This window comes from Scophthalmus maximus, chromosome 10 (assembly GCF_022379125.1).
Source record: "Scophthalmus maximus strain ysfricsl-2021 chromosome 10, ASM2237912v1, whole genome shotgun sequence".
In the NCBI taxonomy this organism is placed as follows: Eukaryota; Metazoa; Chordata; class Actinopteri; order Pleuronectiformes; family Scophthalmidae; genus Scophthalmus; species Scophthalmus maximus.
The window spans coordinates 11,437,958-11,459,660 of record NC_061524.1 but is presented as its reverse complement, the minus strand read 5'-3'; the positions used below and the strand labels follow the sequence as shown (position 1 = coordinate 11,459,660).

General features: G+C 41.1%; 1 protein-coding gene across 6 annotated transcripts in view; it reads right to left on the bottom strand.

Moving 5' to 3' along the window:
• The window catches only part of macrod2 (mono-ADP ribosylhydrolase 2), a 360,652-nt gene that overhangs the window by 86,888 nt on the left and 252,061 nt on the right, over positions 1 to 21,703 (bottom strand). The gene's annotated exons all lie outside the window — the stretch shown is intronic.

The following is a 21,703-nucleotide window of genomic DNA, read 5'->3' as shown; positions in this document are numbered from 1 at the left end:
AGACATATTTTGCATATATTGCGAGAGGACACAGTGGACTAGGCTCATGTGAATTCAAAGGTGCATAAAGGGCTCGCAGCTATATAATCTCCCACACATGAATATCCAAATGAGGTCGATTGATCCCGTCTGTTGCCTACAGCACATTCCTACATGCAGACCTCCTCTTCCACCAAAGTGTTAAGATTTTACCCAAAGGCTGGAGCTAACCCACTGATTAAATTTGGTTTCAGCCTATTGATACATGTCTTAAATCTAATGAATATACATTGAGCTAGAAATCCTAGCAGGGGGCTTTTCAGTGCATTTGATTCAAATGATGAGAAAGCCAAACAGAAAACCGTGGTCATTGCTGGCACATTTGGATCAATACCTGGAATCAAAAATATCCCACCAACCACAAAAGTGCAAGGACAAAAAACAGAACAGACATTCGGAGAATTAGAATAAATATCATAAATATTTTGTTGAACTACAGAGCAAAAACGTTCATATATTTATGGCTGTCTTTTCCAAAAAGATTATAAAAAGTAACCACCTTGTAATAGTTCTTGCTTTGTAGCACTTTGCAGCAGATATATTATTCAAGCATGGCTTGAAAAGCTCAAAATAGTTTAATTATTCTTTACTTCTGTGAGCAAATATATTATGATACATAGGCCTCGCTGTAAGCGCCCCCTATTTCACATTCATCTTTTTAAGTGTATTAATAAACAGTAAAGCGAAAGGATTTTTTTCAAAGGTCCCATTTGTCCTCAAAAGCAGCTGAATACGTGCTTTACTTCCTACATTCATCAACAGGCATGGCCCCAACATTAATATAATAAGATGGCATTTGTTTTCAAGAAGAAAAACATTTCCAGTAGCTGCTCACAACCCGGATGAATATAGAACAACAAAACACCACAACAATTCATCAAAGAATAACACCCATATGTCAGTTTCTACCAGCGCCAAAACTAAGCCCAACTGTTTGTTTTGCCTTATGGACCCTGTCAAGTTGTATTTAGCGACATGCTGTTACTAACAGCTGGGACAAGATCACTAGATTCAAGAACTGAAAACACAATTAATAGATCTGAAAGAGAAAGACAGAAAATATGTCACCTCTCATAATTATACAAACAAGTAGTCAGAGTTCTAATCTTGTGTGGCTCTAATCTCCTCAACTGACGGGGGACATTTTACATATTAAGAAAAGTACATATGAAGAAGGTAAATGATTTGAAAAAAGACTTCTCTCTCTAATGCATCACAACCTTTGAAGCCTGCTTTGACATCCAGTGGACAGTCTGTCCTTGCTTTAAGAGGAGAGCAAAGAGTCTCTGTTTGTATTCTTATTTACCAGTTTTCAGGTTCCGCCTGTCAAGGTGAATCTTTCTTCTGTGGGTTGATTTAAATCTTTTAGCAAAGCTCTGACCTTTCCAGATGACTGTCTGGGTCTGACAAAAACCACAGATGATGAAGCGTGGAAAAGCCCGGCCATTTTTAGTCCTGTGCCAAGCCCTGCCCATGACATATACAGAGGCATATTGAGATTGAGAACACAAAATGGTCAAATATGCAACAAACGATAAACAAATCCACGCCAAAGGATGTCTAATCAAGTGCAAATGAGAAATGTGTTGCTTCAAATTTTTTTAGGTGCACTTGGAATCCTTTGACTCACTAGCAGCCATTTGACTTTTAGACTAGAAAAAAGTTCAAAACTTTTAGGTACCCATTTTACATTTGGTAAATGCCAATACAAAATAAGAATAAAAATAACCTCATCATGATGATTCTATTTAAAGCTGTATGATAATAAGAAGAAAGTAAAATGATTTAAATATTCAGAGATGATGAGCATTATTTCCTGTGAGTGCCTCCAGCCAGACGCAGCTGTCAAACTGATACTGAGCGAGAAGCCTTGTTATCCTCTCTCAGCTGAGAGGCCACAGTGTCAGTCCCTTCAAGTTGAACTACTGCTCTGACTGCAACTAAATCTTAACACATCACAGGCTGCGGCAATGACATACCGCCAGCAGAATCAATTAAAATCTTTGTTATTAGTTCCCCGGCTGATCCATTAAGGAGTTTCGATCTTTCCGGTGTCAAAATGCATCAGGTAATCACTTAAGGCTGTAAAAGATCTGACACCCTTGATGCACATGTTGGTGTTTAAAGGACAGTTATTGCCAACAGCAAAGAGAAGTATACATCCAATAAAGCATTGATGCCCAGGAAGCCTCTTGGGAGTCACGTCTCCTTTTCATCCATAAATCACCTACAAATCAAGCAATAAATTACATACCTGGGGTGTACAATTTATAACCTTATTCATAAACAATATCTGTAAATATAAAGATGTTATTCATAAGCTTCAAATGTTGTTATAAATTATCAAAAGCTTTAGAGATCAAATATGCAACTCTTTCTATGTGAAGGTGAGCACGGGGAGAAGGACTATTCAGGACCCGTTTACTGTAGTTAAGGATGATGGTCAGTCTCACTCGAGCTCTTCATCATCAAACTGCGTTGCAGCTCTTTGAGAGACAGAAAACACAAGAACACATGATTGCAAGTGTCCTATAATTTGTTAGAGTGGCATGTAAGCCAGGAAACAGCTACAATAGAGTCCAAAAGTAGCAAGAGCATACAGCACTGTAAGTCCAGTAAGGCATATAGCCTATTTTTCTTGTTGTTCCCCCCGACACAGGGCCACCGTAGAAGCTATTTTGATAGTAGTTAGCATTCATACCTTTACATCGCCGTACATCGAACAAGGTCTAGTGCTAATTAGGACAGTCAGCGGTATATATGCAGTCATGACCTATGATTCCTAGTTTAGGTTATTATTTCTCTCTGGATGCTCATTAGAAGTGAGTCAGCATGTCCGACTGCACCCTGTGTCTGACATGTTGGCTTGTTGCTGATTTTCTTTGCTTAGGGAGTGTTCAGAAATTGGTCACCAGGGAAATTATTCTGTTGCTGGAGCTCCTCCCTAATCTATCACATAGCTTTAAAGTGGAGCACCTTCCCTCTCGGCGTCTCTGCACACTTATTCAGCTCACAGTATATCAAACACAGCACAGAGAAGCCACGGTGTTTATTGTTAGAAATAATATACTTATGTTACATTAATGCTCATTTTTAATGAATATGATGTTAATCTTAATTAATATGCACTTAATGTTATATTTATTCATGGAATTGGATTTAAAATCGTTTAAAACGGCTCATTAAAACAATGATTTATTGACTTCAAAGTGTAACTAGAGTTTTGCAAGACAGTGCTCATAAAACAAGTTCACCGTTGAGATCACGATAGCCTGCAGCTTTCAGTCATTTGTTAAGCAGCAGGAAATGACACGGTAAAGATGGCTCAACCTGTGGCAAAATGTGTCTGTCGTGCTGTAGCTGTCACCCTCCCATGCTGCAGCCACGACAGGGTAGCCACGAGCAGTCAAGTAAAGGTAAGAAAACCGTGCACGGGCACAGTGACGGCAGGATCCTGCTGGGGGAGCACCTCATCTCGGCTGGCTGAGTAAATAGCACTGGACCCGGGGTGCTGCCCCGTAGCTTGAAGCCTCCTAGCCTGTTTGCAGATGGAAGCTATGCTTATAAATCAAAGCAGCGAGGGGAGACCTTGTGCAAATGCAACCAGAACTATGTTATTATTCACCACTGTTGCCACAGTGTGGGCTTACATCAGAGTATCGGAACCTGAATCCAAGACAATCCTCTTTGTTGACTGCTGTAATTCTTAAAGCATGTGGGTCATGCCTGTCTGAATCAGCCACCTGCTGTTGCTGGAAGAGCACGTCATGGTTACAGATCATGCACATTCAAATATGACACGTTAACACCCTTTTATTCTGCATAATGCCACACTCCATATTGTAATGTGAAAGCGCTGATTGTTTAAGTGTCATTATGCTAAATGGAGGATGGAGAAATGCAGAGGGTGAGAAACCTGAAACCTAATAGCCCGAGTCCCACCAGCCGTTTTTATATCTGCTGTGATGACATGAAACTATTATCACAATAATATCTGAGTGTCCATTAAGGACTCAACATCACCAGCTGTGTTTACATGCAGAGAGTAACTTACACAACACTCGAGGAAACAGCGTATTTATGTTAAGCTGTTTGCATACACCTTTGCTACTCAATGATGGATAAACATTGTTGTTATGAATAAACCTAAACAGAACATTCCTGTTCTCCTCCGGGGTCTTGTCTACGATAAAATATGAAAATATGGTTCCACCAAGTAAATCCCTTCCCTAAACAAGAGTAGGTAACATCTAACAGAAGGGAGATAAATGACAATCCAGACTTAAGTGCTAACCACGATGTTTCTGTTGACATCAACAAGAATCTATTGTGTGAGTGTGAGTCTGTAGCAGCAAACAAACTGTGGATGATATGTATGTTCCCATCTCAGTAAAATATGTAATATTGAAATATGCCAGCCATCTAAACCTGGTCTTTTATAATCACAGTGTGATGTTTTCTGATTTACTCTAATCCATGTATAATGTAAAAATGTGGAATTTATAGAGAGAGTTAGATGTGCAAGTAAACAGACTTGGGAATATATCAGCAATGTGCACAATTTCAACAAAAAATAATACACTTTTTTAGATTTTAAAAGTTTGATGGATGTGTTAAGATGAAGTGGTGCGTAGTGTTTGTTTGTTTAACTCATTCTGTCATATATGATGTTAGAAACAAAAGGTTATTTAGCACATGTCCACTTCTAGCCCTTAGCCCTGCTGACTTATCAGAAAGGGCATACATAGGAATTTTACCAAATAATTAAACAGTACTGTCGATGGACATAAATAACTCAAATTCACTGAAGCTCAGGTTGCTATAGATTTGCCTTCATTGCACTCAGTTCCACAGCACTCATTCCATCTGCGCATGCAAAGAATGCAGTGTTGCAGGTGAAAAAGAGACAGACTGCAGCATGTATGTCAGCCAAACTTATGACAGGGTTGAGATGAATGGGCAGGAAAAAAGGTGTAAATGCTGCAGCCTGTGGGAAGGGCAGAGCAGTGGAGCAAATACAAGCAGGTACTGGACTGATGGCTGCTTGATTCATTGGCCCATGACCAGCTGTATGGTTGATCAAGCAGAAGCCCAAAGCTAGAGTGCACAGCTACAACAAGAAGCTTTGGAAAAACAATACAATACGGTCAATTTTATTGGAAACTAGAATGCAACTTGAAAAACATTAAAGGCGTAACATGTGTGAAGCGCTTACAAGAACGTCCAATTCTGGTTTGAAATTGTTCTTATTTATTATTCATATCACTCCGAGTTCCTACAGGGGTCCACTGGTGACACTGATCCCCTCAGTGTTAAAGTCGGAGCATTTAGACCGGCATGAAAATGACAATACTCGGAACTGAGGGCACATACAAGCAGACGTCTGCTCATGTTTATGTATGACGGGCCCTGCTCAGTATCAGAGGAAATTATATCACTCACCACTGTGCAACACAGAAGCAAAGACGAGAAGAAAGAAATTCACAGTGGCGAGACAAACTGGCCGACCTCTACATGACCCGGACATGATGGACAGAATTCAAATGAGAAGCCGAGGAACATGTCAGGTAAACTCAATAACAAAATGTATTCCTGCTACTCAACCTCTTCTCTGGACAGCATCGGACGGACCTCGGGTCAGATATTTTCTGTTTTTGAAAATATTACTTATTGATTAGATTAGCATGGTTAAGGCGGATGAAATCCATACTGCTCTGCAGGGCTGATCTGAAAGGCTGCGGAGCGAAGAGAGCCTTAGACTGACAGGTAGGATATTAGACCTGTGGTTATGTTGTCTGATCAGGTATCATCGTGAAATACAGCACATTTTCAAATGATTCACCCACACTGAACAGACCAGGACTTTATTTGACAGGCAGTTATTAGACATAGATATCCAAGTACTTACTTTGAGTAAGGAGCCTTCCTATTCATGTTTGATGTGGACATTTGCCGTTAATGCAAAGATCTATTCACAATTAAAATATTACTTTTAAAAACACACAAAAATTGGAAAGTAAAACATAACTATGTAATCCGTGGAAATATTGCTGAAAAATGGAAAAGGCTACAATAGGAGCTATTCTATAGGAACCTTTTTTCAATTTTATTGGAGACCAAACTTTATTTATTAATTTGTTATTTACATTTTATTTGAATACCAGCTTTTTATTTGACAATTCATAACATCCAACATCCGCCTCCTTTAAGGCCTTGAACTTTACTTTGATTAAGATCCTCACCCTGACATGATAATAAAGGTCTAATGCAATTTTTATTGTATTTATCACAAGAGCTGTGACATTATAAAGTGTGAGAGGCATTTTGATTGAATCCCCAGATTGAAGGAAAGAAAGCAGCAAATAACTATCTGTGGTAATTCTGAGCAAAATGTTTCATTTGAATATTTAAACCTCAACACGCGGCAGTGTAGAAGACATCATTCAATATGCCCCAGGGCCTCTAAACCCGTGATTATGCCGATGAGTGCTTAAGAAATGAGAAGCATGTGTGCATAGTGTGTAGCATGGGAAATCATTTGCATTTTTTGGAGGCCTAAATTACAGGCGGGCATTAAGAAAAATTATCAAAGCAGAGAACATGAGGATTCTGTCTGATTTTCTCAAACTGTAGTTTCATAAAGCAAATCAAAGTGAGCATGCTTCTGAAATGCTGATGATAAAATGGAGCAAAAGAGACAAGACAAGCCAGATATCCCTCTATGGAAGGTAAAACCAGAGCATGAATGGATTCTTAAACATCCGCAGCCCATGTCAAACTGTAGAGATTAGCAGCCTATGGAGCTGGGAGGTTAGAATTATCAGTAATCCAAAAATACAGCCGTGCTTTGTACCACAAGAGCCGCAGATTCTGACATTTCTGACCGAAATTTAAGTTAAATAATGATTATGGAGCATTTTTCATGAGACATTACTTTAATTTCCATTCATAAGTCAATGGCACATTTAATCAGAGAAAGGAAAAAAGATTGTTTCTGGTCTTGCGAGGTGTAAGCCTATGTTACCCATCCAGTCAAAAGATACTAATTAAACTTTTTTTTTGTTCCTTTCAAGGCGTCCTTCAACACTTCAAAAGCACCATATCAAAGGGGCTTCAAAGTCAAAACTCAACTCTGAATTTTGACGTGACAGAACAGCATACATATAAGGACAAGTGACTCTCTGTAAGGACCTCGTCTTTGGTCCTGTCCTACCTCGCACTGACGAGTCTGGCTTGATTCCGATCACAAGTGGACATTTTTAGGTACATCAGTTCACACCTGTTATTAGAATGGGTCTCCACATGTGTCTTGAGGGACCACTTGTGACCGGATCTCACTTCCCCACTCAAAATGCAAATACACATGTCATTACATTGTTCCTGTTTGCAAAGAGCCAATGTCTGACAATAACAGACAGGGCTGTTTGCAGGGTGTGTGCGTGCGTGCATCTGTCGGTTTATCGGTATAGAGAGAGCTAAAAAATACTTTTGGTTCATTATGAAACAGTAGCTGGTAAGAGAACGTCAGCTGAGTAGGCAGGAATGCATTCACATACACACAGCTAAAGTAATGTGACTATAGGAATCCCAGGCCACCTCCGAATGTGGTCCGAGTAATCAGATCTCAAATGTCTCCTCGGTGCATCTTGGGTGCATTCACACCTGTACCACTTGTGATTGTAACACCATAACGGATGTTAATGACAGATTTGAACAGAGACTTTATGGAAGAACCAATGTGAGGCGACAATCCTGTCTGCTGCATACTACATAGCAATGTCTGCCACTGAAAAAAATGTATACCTTATTTTGTTACCCTGCATTATTTAGAGCAATCGATACGTGTGGTTAGGGGTAGGCTAATACTGTAGTGGGCTTGGGCTGAGAGCTATTGTGCAGCTGTTACTGTGGAGTCAGTGTATCAAGGTAAAACAGAGAAAGGCATTAGCATGTGGTCAGCAGGGGGACAGGAATTAAAATGGTTGATGTGAAAACTGAGATTATTCTTAGCTAGAATCACGTTGTCACCCAGAGGGGAGGAGGGCCGTCACTGAACAAATAACACACTAACTGATCAGGACTTTGAATATGAACCCTGATATCTCAATGGATGTGGACTCATCCCCACGAATAGAGCTGAAAAAGTTGACTAATGATATAGTGATATTTTGTTGGCGCAGCAGAAAAATTTAATTTTATTGTGCAGATGCTTTTCTCCAAAGTGAGTTAGAACTGTGGTTCAACACTAAAGCCTTGGTACACTTGAAGTAAGTGCTACATACAGTTATAGGTACAGTAATGAGATAAGTATTTTTTTCAAATAAAAATGATCCTCAGTAATTATACAAAGTTGCTCACTTAACGTTAGAGTTAATTAAGAGATTTTATAATTCTAGACTAATTGTATGTAATGGAAAAGCTTAGTACAAAATTACCCACATGAATGCAGATGGGAGATCTCCACAGAATCATACGGGGTGATGAAATAGGCCATAACCACATTTCCCAGAGCACTATATACAAAATAAAAGCTAACATTTGTTAAGAGACCCAAGCTCATTAACTGCAAATCGAATTGAGCGCTCTGTACTGCTGCAGCAGTGACCCCATGGAAGCATGGTAAGTACATAATTATTATTGAATCACAGAGATACATTTTCCAAATAGAGAGGTGAATGCTTGTGTTTTTCCTGTATATTGTTAGACTAAACTTACAGTATAGCATTGGTTGAGTATGTTTCTTCTGATTTCCTCATCGGCCTTGTGCTTGAGGAATAATTACTCCAAGACTTGAAGCCTGGGATGTTTTCTGTCGGCTGGGAATTTAACGGACTTAATGAACTCTCTTTGTTAACGGAAGCTCAGGGTGCTCTGTGATTGCCTTCATCGCACTCAGTTTTGCAACACTGGTGATAGTTAATCCCATTTGCACAAGTCCAGTTATACGCCTGTGTGAACTCCTGTGATTCAGTGCTGTGGGGGGAACACAAGGCAGGCTGCTGCATGTATGTGAGCCAAGGTAGAATGGGATGAGATGAGTGGCCGTGAGAAAGAAATTGTGATGCTGGGTAGAGAAATAACTATGACCATGTGTAATTGGAAGGGATATTTTTTTCACCTCTGTTGAAGGCAAGCTATTGGCCCTCTGCTTGCCGATGTTTGTGCTAAGTTTGGCTAAACACAAGACTGATCTATCTCTGTTCTGAATGTGCAAAACTGATTTAAGTAATGCTCCCTAAAACAGCAACTAATCCCAAAATGTCCAAGTATCTCTTTAAAGTTTGGATAATATAAAATAATGTATTAAAATACACAGGCACATGGACTGCAAAGTACAGCACAAAAAATACCAGCAATGATACCATTTGTACAAAATCTAATAATGGAAACAATACAAGCACACTATCACATAATTAATGTAAAATGCATTGGCTTGTTTGAGGTGTATTCACTAAACTGTAGTCATATGTCCGTATCACACAGCACACACACATGCAGTTAAGAAATCCATGTGTATATTTTGGTTTGAGTGTGAAAGCCTGTTTATCCATGTCGTCTGTGGGCAGACTAGGGCCCAGCAGCACACAGTCACTTTAACCCTCCGCACAACATAAAGCCATAAATCTGAGCTTGCCTGGAGGAAAGAGCAACCAACACTAATTAACAGTAGCGGGATGAGAGGTCAAGGCCTGTGTCGTATTAGCATGAGAAAACACTATTTTTCAATTTACCATATACAGTATATACTACTGGTCGGGTGTATTTCAAGTAATGGGAATTTAAGCCTGCAGTAAACCATGGGCATGAGTAAAAAATACATCCACTCTACCCACAATAATGCATGTTTCCAACCTCAGTTTACAGTATTTGAGCTGCATGAACATAAGGGCTTTCAAATTAGACGGCTAAATTGTCTGGCACTGTAGATGCGATGAAGGCTTCAGGGAATGTCCACAAAGCAAGATTGCTGATCCAAAGTAAAGCTGAATTTAGGCATACTGCACAGAATCGGTTTTCAATGAATACGTCTACCCCTTAAAAGGACTTTGGTCCAAGGACATACTAAGCTCTGAGGAGGTCAGCCCCCCCCTCTGTGCAAACCTGTGGGCCATTCTCTCACACTTTGATCTGGGCTCTGATGATGGTGTGGCAGGCACGGACTCGGGAGTGGAAGGATTAGGGACAGAAGGGACACAGGGAATGACAGCTTCCTTTGTATTCGTTTTATCCTCATTTTGGGCATAACAGCAGCCAGCATGCAAACCAGTGGCTTCTCTAAGGTGTATCTTTTTCTGCCTGCAAAATCCTCAACTCTTAAAAAGAGAGATCAAAGGGGCAGCAGGCTCATTGATAACTGTATAATGGCTCCCTTTAAGAGAACAGGCATTTTGCTGAGATGGGCGCGTGGTTCAAACTACAAGCCATTAGTCATGCTGTCGGCTTATTTCCATATGTGTTTTATCGTCTCATGGGCAAAGGCTACTGCACCTACTCACAGTTATTGCACTCACGGCAGATCTAATGATATTTATACCTATGGCAAAAACAAAGGGCCTGGTACAGTACCTCTCTGTCTCCATATGGAAAGACTCTTGAAAGGTGACAATGTACAACACATTTTTGTGCGTCTTTCTCCGATGAGCGTTTAGTCTTGCTTGTCTAGAAGCACACAAAGCTACATAAAAGCACAGCTGTCTCAAATAACGTGTTAGCGTTGCAGACTGAATGTGAATGCAGTAATGCAGACATTTTATGTAAGGTGATATTCTATGTCACAAGAAAAAAAAATTAATTCAAAACAGCATGCTTGTGTGAGTGCATTTTTACAGTCTCAGCAGCACTGACATGCACTGCGCCTCAGCAACTTTGAAGATGATTATCAGGCTAATCATTAAACCTCAATGCAATTTGTTTAAAATGCCTGATTGGCTTTTGTGGTGGAAATGTAATGTACATACGGCAGTAACTACCTTTCCAGGAGCCCTGTGGATTATGCCTTTAATTAATCAATGTTAGCTGTAGCTGTTACCCATGTTTGTGACGTAAGCCATAGCACCGTATTATATTAGCCATTGTCGAATTCTGGTGTTGTATGTCCATAAAAATAGGTTCCAATTGAGATTTACTGTGAAATTACATAGAAATGACTATGTGAGGCCATGAAAGACACAGTAGCACAGTGCTTTGTTTGTTCAGGTCACAGTACATGGAATTTCACTGTTGCTGTTTAATTGTACTATTGGAATGTGTTGGATCTGTTCCCCGTTGCCCGCCTGCTTTTAATCCACCCTGTTTGAGGAGGACACAGACCCCCGGTGGTCACCAGATGTAAACATTGGATGAAGGTAATTACGATGGGATAAACACACAAAGCCCTGCGACAGTTATCTGAACCTCATGGTGTCTCCTTGCCAAGCTCAAGGGGAGAGTGCATAATACAGCTACCTTGTCACATCACAAAGTGCCTTTATTCATAGCAGGTGCAGGCATATGGGGGATCAACAGATGTGGAGGTGTTTGTAGGAGTGCTCCCCAAGGCTTGTTGCCATCTTCAAGAAGTCCTGTCACTTTTACACCACAGAGTAGGATATGGAATAAAGTATGAGGCTCTAAAAGCAGTGTTTTGAAACATTGGGGCGTTAGTGGATTTACTGGGTGTAAAAGCCCTCTGAAGGATTGGCTGTTCAAAGTATCCACCCTTAAATCCGACAGGAGATTTATTTCACCAAGAGGCCAGGTCTAATCAAATTCTCCGCTCAGACACAAGTAAGACTCCTTTGTACAAGGATGGTGGTATAGAGAAAACATACAGATACACTTGGATGCATCTAGCAGTGAAAATATACAGAGGTATAATAGAGAAGGGTCTACTGTGTGAGTACATAAAGCTGTGGTCATCATTAAGGTGCTTAATAGACCATGTCGCCTGTAGGACCTGACAGGCAAACTGGGCAGAGTGGAGGATCCAGAGAGAGGGTCACCTTCATGTAGCTACAGCTTTGTCACACTGGGGCCTTGAATGGAGCCACTGTGCCACCATGGCCTGGCCGAGACCATACATGTCTACAGTCAACCAAGCAGAACAACAAATCCCCACGCTCCTCTAGACTTAAAAAAAAGGAAAAGAAAAGAAAAGAAAAGAAGAGAAACAGACCCAGAGAGAGAATTGAGGTTGAAATTGGTACTTCCAAGCTGGTTGGTGAGGCGGGTGATCTAGTTTCAAGATCACCATTATTATAATAATACAAAAATAAATAACTTACTTTAACACAATTAGGTGTAGTACCATGTACTGCAAAACAAAAGCGAAGCAATCATCGAAAACTGGGGGAAATCACTGATCTGTCTTTTTAATCTTTTACTGAAACACTGTTAATATGCAACACAAAGGCAGCAGAAACCAAGAGAGCAGTGTGCGGCCTGCCAGCTACTAACAGTGCATACAAGGTTTTTTGTTGAATGTAGTCAAATCCCAGAGCTGTATTTCAAAGTGGTGTTCTTCTTGGTCTGAGCACAGGTGCAACTCTAAATGAGGAGGAATGAGGACGGACCCCGAGCCCACCAGCATTTTAAATGAAAGGAGAGGGGACATGCCACTCAAGGTCATGGTGACTTGCAGCAGCAGTGGCACTGCAGATCGATTGGGAGAACAGGAAACAGCTGGCTGAGAGGAAACAGGAAGGTGACTGAGGGAATCACCAGGTGGCTCCTGTGAATTATGACACTGTCTATCTAGCTCCTTCTATCTCCCATGCAGCCTAAAGCCTGGTTTATACTTCTGCGTTGAAACGACGCAGAGCGTATGTAGGCAATGCCTTTGTGAGTGTTTGTGTGTGTGTGCAGGTGTGTCTGTGTCGCTCTGCACTTGCACCACCAAAACGCTAGTTGGAGGTGGAGTTTCTATGTGACTGTGTGTACTTTAAACAATGGTGACGGAAACTGAAATGGTCATGTTGGAGTTGAAGCTAATAAATGTTGAACAACAGTTACTTTTACTGAAACTGTAATGATGAGGAGATGATGTGTATGACCGCCTAATTCAAGCAGCAGCCACAGAGACACATGGATCAGAAATGCTACCAAGCGGACCAATCACAGTCGTGGTCTGTATCATCGTTTAGTAACATTTATAGAGAGGTGCGCATCACAGCTACACAATACGTACAGTGTTGAGTGAATGCAGAGTTAAAATTGTCCTTCAGTGCTATTTCAATTGGTCTTGTCATTTGCAGATTGTTTCTGCAGGAACATCTCATCTCCATGCTCGGTAATATCAAACTGTAGAGTATACTTATTGGTCAGAAACTCAAGTCGTTGCTATGGTTTGATTTGAACTACATGGGTAACTTTTTCACAAATGGCCAGAGGATAATATAGCTAATTGCAGCTTTCTAAATGTGGAGTTCATCATGAATATTGATAAAGCATTAATTAGTTACTAAAACTGGAAAACCATTTTCTCTGCACCAAATACATCACGTGTTTTGGGACAAAAATCTACTGCATCACTTTATAGGATAAAGGACAATTCTGCCAATCAGGAAATAGAAATAAAACACTGGAGCAGGCTATGGTGTGTTTTTTTTATATAACATCGTTCTATGAATGTAATACAAGCACCACACAACTGATTAGCATTTAGTGTGGATTATGTTGACAGTAAGAGAGCGGTGATGTAGGTCATCATCATCATGCCCGCGGGAGCTCTATGACAAACACAAACACATTTCCTTATAACTTAGCCTCCTTCTGGATAAGCCAAGGTCTCTTGCAGGACTGGGCTGAAGTAGCCAGCCATTAGGTCCTTGCGTTAGGTATCTGATGGCCTTTATTAAGCCACAATGATATGATCACTTATCTCAAATCACTTCTCTCCAATTTCCTAAAATAGCCTCTTCAGTGGATGGGAAATAATATAGTGTGTGTGTTCTTTTAATTGCTCAATGACATTGCTGTACTGAGTCCAGATTAAAAAAAGAAAATTTCCTCTAAGGGAAATTATCAGATGAAGTGCTTTTCTCAATATCCAAAGTGATTGGTGTCCTCTGGCGTTACTCCATAGAGTTTGGTGCTCTCCATTTGAAAGGTGTATTCCACCCTCTATGTCCAGCTCTGTGCAACAAGTACTATACACACGCAAAATAATAATGATCAAAATAAATAAAAATACACGTTCTCCATTTCACACTCTTTGCTCTCCTGTGAGGGAGCTAAGACCTCAACGACAGAGCCCCAGACTTTATTCCATGCATATTGTCATTACCAGGGGTTTATGGATGTGACATTAGATAATAAGCTGAGTGAGATTTGGAGGTTATCTGGTATTACAAGCTGTGTGCGAAAAGTCAAACCATGAAACTGGATTCATCGCTGTGTTCCCCTGGCAGACACTTCATTCAGCATATACCATGGTGACTAAATCTTTGGGCTTTTCATATTCATCTGTATGTTAAATGAAAATGGTAGATATAAGTACAGTAATAGCTGATTTAAATTCAAATCTGTTCTCCGTTCCTGACAGTTGTGGCATCATTCATAATAGTCGAGTGTGACATTTATGGTATTAAGGTCACTGGTTGACAATGAAAGAAATGTTTAATCTGCTAAATTACCCCATGAAACGATCACTTCATTACTTCATAATGATTTACTGTTAACATGTTGTATAATTTTTAATTAACTTGGAACAGGAGAAAATGTGGGATAGGGGTGTAACTCAAGAACTAGCTGCACATTCAAAACCTGGTGTAAGACATTCAGCAGATAAATGCTTTCTCTAGCACAAATTAAATCACAAAAATAATAACAGACAACATTCCAACAGAGAAATTACCTGGTTCTTGCACATTCCACATCATTCAGGTAAATGTCAAGCACAGGGTCAACAATGAACGGGCCACAATACCAAACTAACCAGTACAATAATATCAGTGAGTAAATTTGAATTCTCAGTCCGGACAGAAAAGTCACGGCCAGTACATGGGATATAACATTTGCTGGGCCACAATGAAGTATCTATCACCTCTGTGGCAATCTCCAGCATCAAAGCAAGACAGTCCTGCAGTGTTAGAACTCATAAACCAGTGCAAGGTGCTGCATTGCCTGAATTGCTGAGTAGGCCTAGATTGAGCCAGTTTTAAAGTGTGAGTCAATCAGCTCAGGCCAGGCACAGTGTGTCAGCCCTCGTTAGCTGTGACCTTGGGAGATAATAATAGCACTAAACTGGGTGTATGTGTGGGGTAATAGCACTATGATTAAAGAATTATGTGGGAGAGCATATACACTGGTGTGTCTACCAATGCACACATTTCTCCACCTGTGGGAAGACTGCTGCGGTTTTGATAACAAAATGATGAGGATGCAAGGCTTGGAACTTGTGTACATTTGTATTTGCATATGCACCTAAGTCTTGCGATTGTTTTTAGACTCACAGCTGTCCCGATGTTCTCATATATGCATGCATAAATATGGGCTGGCCCTTTTGCTGCCATCAAACCTAACAATGCTGATCACACATATGTGCCAAGCAGATGGGGACGATCATGAATATTAATTTCTGAATTTATACATATCCTGGATGTAGACGAGCAGTTGTGCACTTCTGAACCTTTCAAAGTTCAACAAATGTTCCCAAGGCTCCCAATACCTGTCGGCACTCGTCCATATGTATTCTCTTTTATAAAACACACAGGAACCAATGCATTAACAAAACACAGGGAAGAGTTGTGCTCAGTATGTTTTAAGGTTTGCTAGGGGGAGGGGAGGACTTTCACTTCTTTTCCATTTAAAACTGATAGTTAATATTGTTTCTTTTATTCATGACTGTTACACAACCTTAACCTTATAAATGGTTGATTTTTTTTATTATAAGCTAGCAGGCAGTTTTTGTACAGACTTGCTTTGTAAGCAGTGGTTGGTGTAGATTGTCTTGGTGTAGGCTACAACATGAAGCAAAGTAAGTTAACCCCAATTGGCCTCTTTATGTATACCAAATGTTAAGAGAAATAAATGTTTGCATCATGTTGCAGTTACATTATGTACATGCCATCAGCAACTACCAAGCTCTTTTTCCACTAGTTGCTGTCCTGTGTCAGCAATCTCATATCAACCCCACCTAAGCACATACCACTGTCAAGGTTGAGTCCTTACCACAGCGGCAAAATGCTGCCTGGGCCCTGTACTGCATGTTATCCCCACTCTCTCTCTTCTCTTCCTTACCTCTCACTCTCTACATGGTCTTCATCCGCCAAAAAATAAATCTAAAATTAAACACTTTAATCATTGGTTTGATTGGTGTAGCAGTTATTATGTAATGCGGTCACAGGAGTGTTTACATAGTATTTTACCACAGCTATGAACATGGCTCAGCCAATCATAATCAAGGACCTGAACTAAATATTTCATAATAATAATTGATCTCCCAGTTTTCTGCCCTTGAGTGTCCATTTTGCATAAGAAAACATTAGGGGATAAACATCTAAAAAAGCTTTGGACGGTTAACAAGTATTAAAGCAGCTTGAAAAATGATACATTTCTATGTCTAGAGGTGTTAAGCAATATACTCTGTTGAGTTTTCATGTTGATATTTGCTAATTATTTATTCTAAAAGGTACAAATAACCCAACAAATAGTTCTTGGGGCGACATTCATCTTCATCTGAGATGCCATCCGATTTCTTCCTTTGAAACCATTTCATGTGTACAGCCAGAGCGAGAGACAATGTCCCCTGTGTATCAAACTATGATAGAGAGACCTTGTACTCCGGCCAAACACATCTGTAAGACCGGGGACTATGATTGAAGGATAATTGGGTGCAAGCTTGTTGAAATGGAAACCTGTGATAGACCAGAAAATTCCAGTTTCATGGACACAGCCCTGGCAAGGTCAACACTGGGTTCAACACCTGGCTTCAGAGAAGCTACAAATGAAAGGGAAAAGGAGTTTTTAGGCCAAGCAACTAGATTCAACATTGGTGTAAAAATAGGATTCACACCTGTGCTGGAACTACGAATGCAAATACTCGATTAAGGCAAATACTGTATCACATGTTCACAATAACTGCACGCTTAATCATGTTGTTTCTTTGTTCATACATAATTATCCACATGTCAAATGTCTTGCCTTGTAACTTCAAGCGCATTCAGAGGAACGCGCAAAATCAGCGTTCTCATTACTATTCACTCGGTAATAATTAAAATATCCATCTGCGAGAGTTAAATTGAAAACCTTGCCATGCGTAGCACAATTGCAGCATGACGTGTCGCCAAGATTTGTGGACCAGTTGGACGTGGAAGATGAGTGGGTGATTTGTACATTACTAGATATAAAGGGTTTTCCCTGGCTATTAATTTATATATATTAGTCCCACCCACTGGCAGAGACTTCAAGGCATCACAAGAACGGCCGCACACACCAGAGCAGCACAAGTTGTTTCACTGGGGACAGCGCTGCATTGGAAATGAGATGACTGAAAGTGTGACAGCTCTGGCTGGCTGGCTGGCTGGCTGGCTGGCTGGCTGGCTGGCTTCACGCACGCACGCACGCACGCGCGCGCGCGCGCGCACGCGCACACACGCACACGCACACGCACACGCACACACACACACACACACACACACACACACACACACACACACACACACACACACACACACACTACAAGCACTGTTGTCTGGGCTGAATCTGCATGGTAATTAACCATAATGATGTAAACAAGAGCTCATTCCACCAAGGTCCGCTGCCGATGAACAGCAATCTGTTACAGTATCTGTGCGATTGCTGAGATTTACTCAGTTGAAGAGCAACTGTCAAGCTATGAGAGAGGCCTGCTCTGCATGTAATGTATTCCACGGCCTCCATTCGCGCACAGCTCCTTAGATCAAAGCACAAGCATTTATCAGGTGCTGGAGGAAATGTTTGAGGACACTTGTGTTTCAGACTCGAACACAACAAGATGGAAGTTTACTACGGGAAAAACAAGCTTTCAGGTACACTGCGCCGACCAGCTTGTATTTGTTGATGTTTTGTATGTACTGGTTTACCTGCGGAGACTTCAAAGCAAACAAGGCATTGCTGTCCGTGTACTGTCTCCGCTCGCGTTTCTCTCCTGTTTGAAGCAGTGTTATCCAAAAGTAGCCTGCGTCAGGCAAATGACTCGAGACTTCCTTTGAAAATCAGCACTATTGCAAATGACTCATTCCAACTATGCAGTTTATCTGAACGAAACTTTGCTAATCAGATGTGATTTTCACTAACATTTTTTTCCCTGGGTGGATCCTCACAAGCTTTTCTCGTGTCCATTGCTGCTCCCTCCAAGTCAAAACAGAGGAAAAAATAAGTCCCTCTCTCCTTTCTGTTGTGAAGCAGAGACAAGGATGGGCAGAAACGCCTTTTATTCTCCAGTATTGCCCGCATTCCTGAGGTATGTTTAAATAATTCATGTTTATTACGGTGTTCTTCTCTCATGGCGGATGACAGGAAAGACATCTGTTTAATCAACAACTTCCTCTGACAGTCCCTCAGTTGGGTGCGACTGTCGCCTCTATTCTCAGATGGTACCGCAGAGGGATGTGAGCCTCATAGAAATTCAGGAGACTGTCTCCAGGAGCTACTCACAGCCAGGTACAGCAGCAGAGAGAAGGATGAAGTGAAACCAGCAAACCAGAGTGTTGAGCCTGAGTCTTATACTGCTTGGCTGTTCTTTAGTACTTAAATTATTTGAAGAGCCCTTTTTATTGTCAGAGCACATTAATCTAGAACGAAACTGCTGCCATTTCCCTCACAGAACATGTAGGTGGAGTAGCCTTTGTGGGACACAGGGTTTGGTCTGTCTGATCATTGCTATGGGCTCCCTGTGCTTGTAATCAAAAAGATAGCATGCTCCCACCAGCCCACTCCACACAGACACTGGAGATTACCTCCCCATCAAATGTGATTACCCCTCTTGAGGTGTGTGGAAATGTCACATTTTACATATCCTAATATTTCACCTCCCATAAAGTTCCGCAGTCTTCTCTGGTGTGAAGGGAATGTCAAGGGAAGGTGACGTGACAGGACTGTCCCCTTCACCCGGATCTGTAGCTCCTCCTGCTGTGGTTGCATCCTTCTGAATTTAGGTCGCTGGGGTAATTGGGGTTCCAATGGTCATTAACTTAAACTTGGTGGCCGACCACCACAACCACTATCAGTGTAATTGGATCTAATTGGCCCAGTGTTGCCAATGATTCGGACAAATAGCAATAGCTAATTTAAATGGCGGCATGACCTTTTGAAAGCTTCAGTCCAATTTACCTTTGTGGATGCATGCAGGTTCTGTACTGTATGTGGGAGTGGGTTATGAGCAAAGGCTGGCCACAGAAAGGGCTGGGTTAGATTCACACATTTATGTTAATCACTGGTTGTGGAATGATACCTGCGGAAATCCTCTGTGGCACAAACAGTAGTGTACTGGATTTTTTTCCTCTGAAGTGTCTGGTTCTACTCAATCTCATTTGGATTAACAGTGGTAAATATTGCTAGAATGCTTACATCTTGACAAGAGGGACCCAAAACAAACCTAGGGAGTGAGGCATTTAATCAAGGAACATCACGTTAATCGCAACTCGACTGGCAGAGCTGCATTATTTTATTTTATTCATGAATAAACTATATCTGCTGGCATTGCAAATATGCTCACTTTTAGATGTGAGACCAATCACGTTTTGAAGAGAAACATATTCCCCTGACATGAGAAGCAAAAAGGTTTTATTTCCCCCCCCCTCAGCTTTTAGCCATTCTGTGACATGTGGGCCTTCATCTTTATAAAGAACAGGTGCAAGCAGCTTAGTAGAGCAGTCACAGGTATATGACAGAAGAGCAGACACTGGTAAAAGCTGCCATTACAAATATGTATGGTCTGTGGGGAGCATCAGTCAAATCACATTTTCCCTTTACTTCACTAAAAAACTGCAGCCGACTGTGATTTCGTTCACCAAACTCTGTCGTAAAGAAAATGCGTTTGGATTCTATTCATGTTATTATTTGATTCAAAGTATAAACTAAATGGGACAGTGTGCATTAAAAAAAAACCCAACTCTGTTGTGTACGAGGATCCGTGATGAACCTCTCATTCTTCTATCCCAATTAATAGCACAATTTATTTCCCTATGATCAGAAGCCAAGTATACAAACAATCAAGCCTCTGTCCTTCTTTTAGCCATTATATAATTAAATCCGGAGTCTCTTGCACTTGCGGACAATAATTTACGAGAAAGCGGAGAGAAGGGGAGAGAGGGAAACTTTCTGCACAATCTATCCGGTGCATAAATGAAAATTCATTCATCACTTGGGGAGTCGACATACCATGGAACAGGGTGGGGTAAAAAGTCGTTAAGTTTGATATGGTAGTATTTGGCAACATAAATAATGACAAAGACCCTCAAGTGCACTTAAATACAGCAGTAAAAAACACATTTTCAAATATCACCACTGACCTACATTAAAATAGGTGGAACGGTTAAAGGTATTTACGGCATCTTTTATATTATTCCTGAGACAGAGGAGATGCTTTCAAACTGGTCGGCCAAAACACAATGAACGATGAGGTTAGAGTCAACTTGTCACCCAAACCCTGGTGTGTTGTCTGCCTCAAAGACACCTTGGGGCTGCGGTTAGTTATCTCTATGATACAGTCATTGTTTATTTTCCACCTGATGTCCCTGTCATGTGAAGCAGCTGATCATGTTTGGGCTATCAGCTGTCATCTTCAAGCAGTGTGCTGATGTGACAATGCAAGATATTGTTTGTGGGAATGCTTTTTGGGAACACTGTCGGGCAAAATGAATGGAAGTTAACGCTCCAAGCAGCCTTGGAATGAGCCCACAGAGAAGGGTGGCTAATCCTATCATTCTACACCATTCATCTCCAATCCACTTGGCTTTCAGGATTTTTCTCAACGGGCAATTTGTGGCTTCCCTGCTGGATCTCCTCGAAGCCAGCATGTTATGACTACAAAACACTTCCAGGGCTTCCTGGGAGTCAGAGAGGAGGCCACTAAATGCAGTCTGCCACCCCGTCACTGTCCACAATGACAGCTGCCAACCCACTGCGTGCTGCCAGAAAAAAGCTTAATGACAGATACTTTCGGAAAGCATCAAATTGTGGCCTGTCAGCGTCAAATTAGGAACAAAAATGATGCTTGGTTGCCCACAAGATCATTAGTCAACAACTACAATGCTCTTCGTATCTGGACGCCACGTCCCCCTGCGACTAAAACCCTTGTTATTTTGTCTTGACAAAACTCTCCCCTAAGACGCAAACGAAAGGCTAAATTAAATGAAACAATAATGATGTTTTGGGTAAACATGGTTTTTCCTATTATTCTAAAGGTCACGGTCTAAGGGTTGTTTAATATGGACTCTAAAATGAAACAGGGTCTAAGGCTGAATGACTTCCAGATGGTGGCGTTCCCCCTCCACACGGTCTGTGGGTTTCTGCCTGACAGATGCTATACTTGGTTCCAGGGAAGAATCGGAGCAGCCTTCCATGACTAACCAGGGGACCTGCATTAACAGTGTCCTCAGTTTCATGTACTCTATGGCTTTTCAGCTTTTTGGAGAGGAGGTCCCCCAGGGTCAGACTGTAAGCAGATACAGTGCACACATACCCAAGAGTGCAGTGTTAAAAT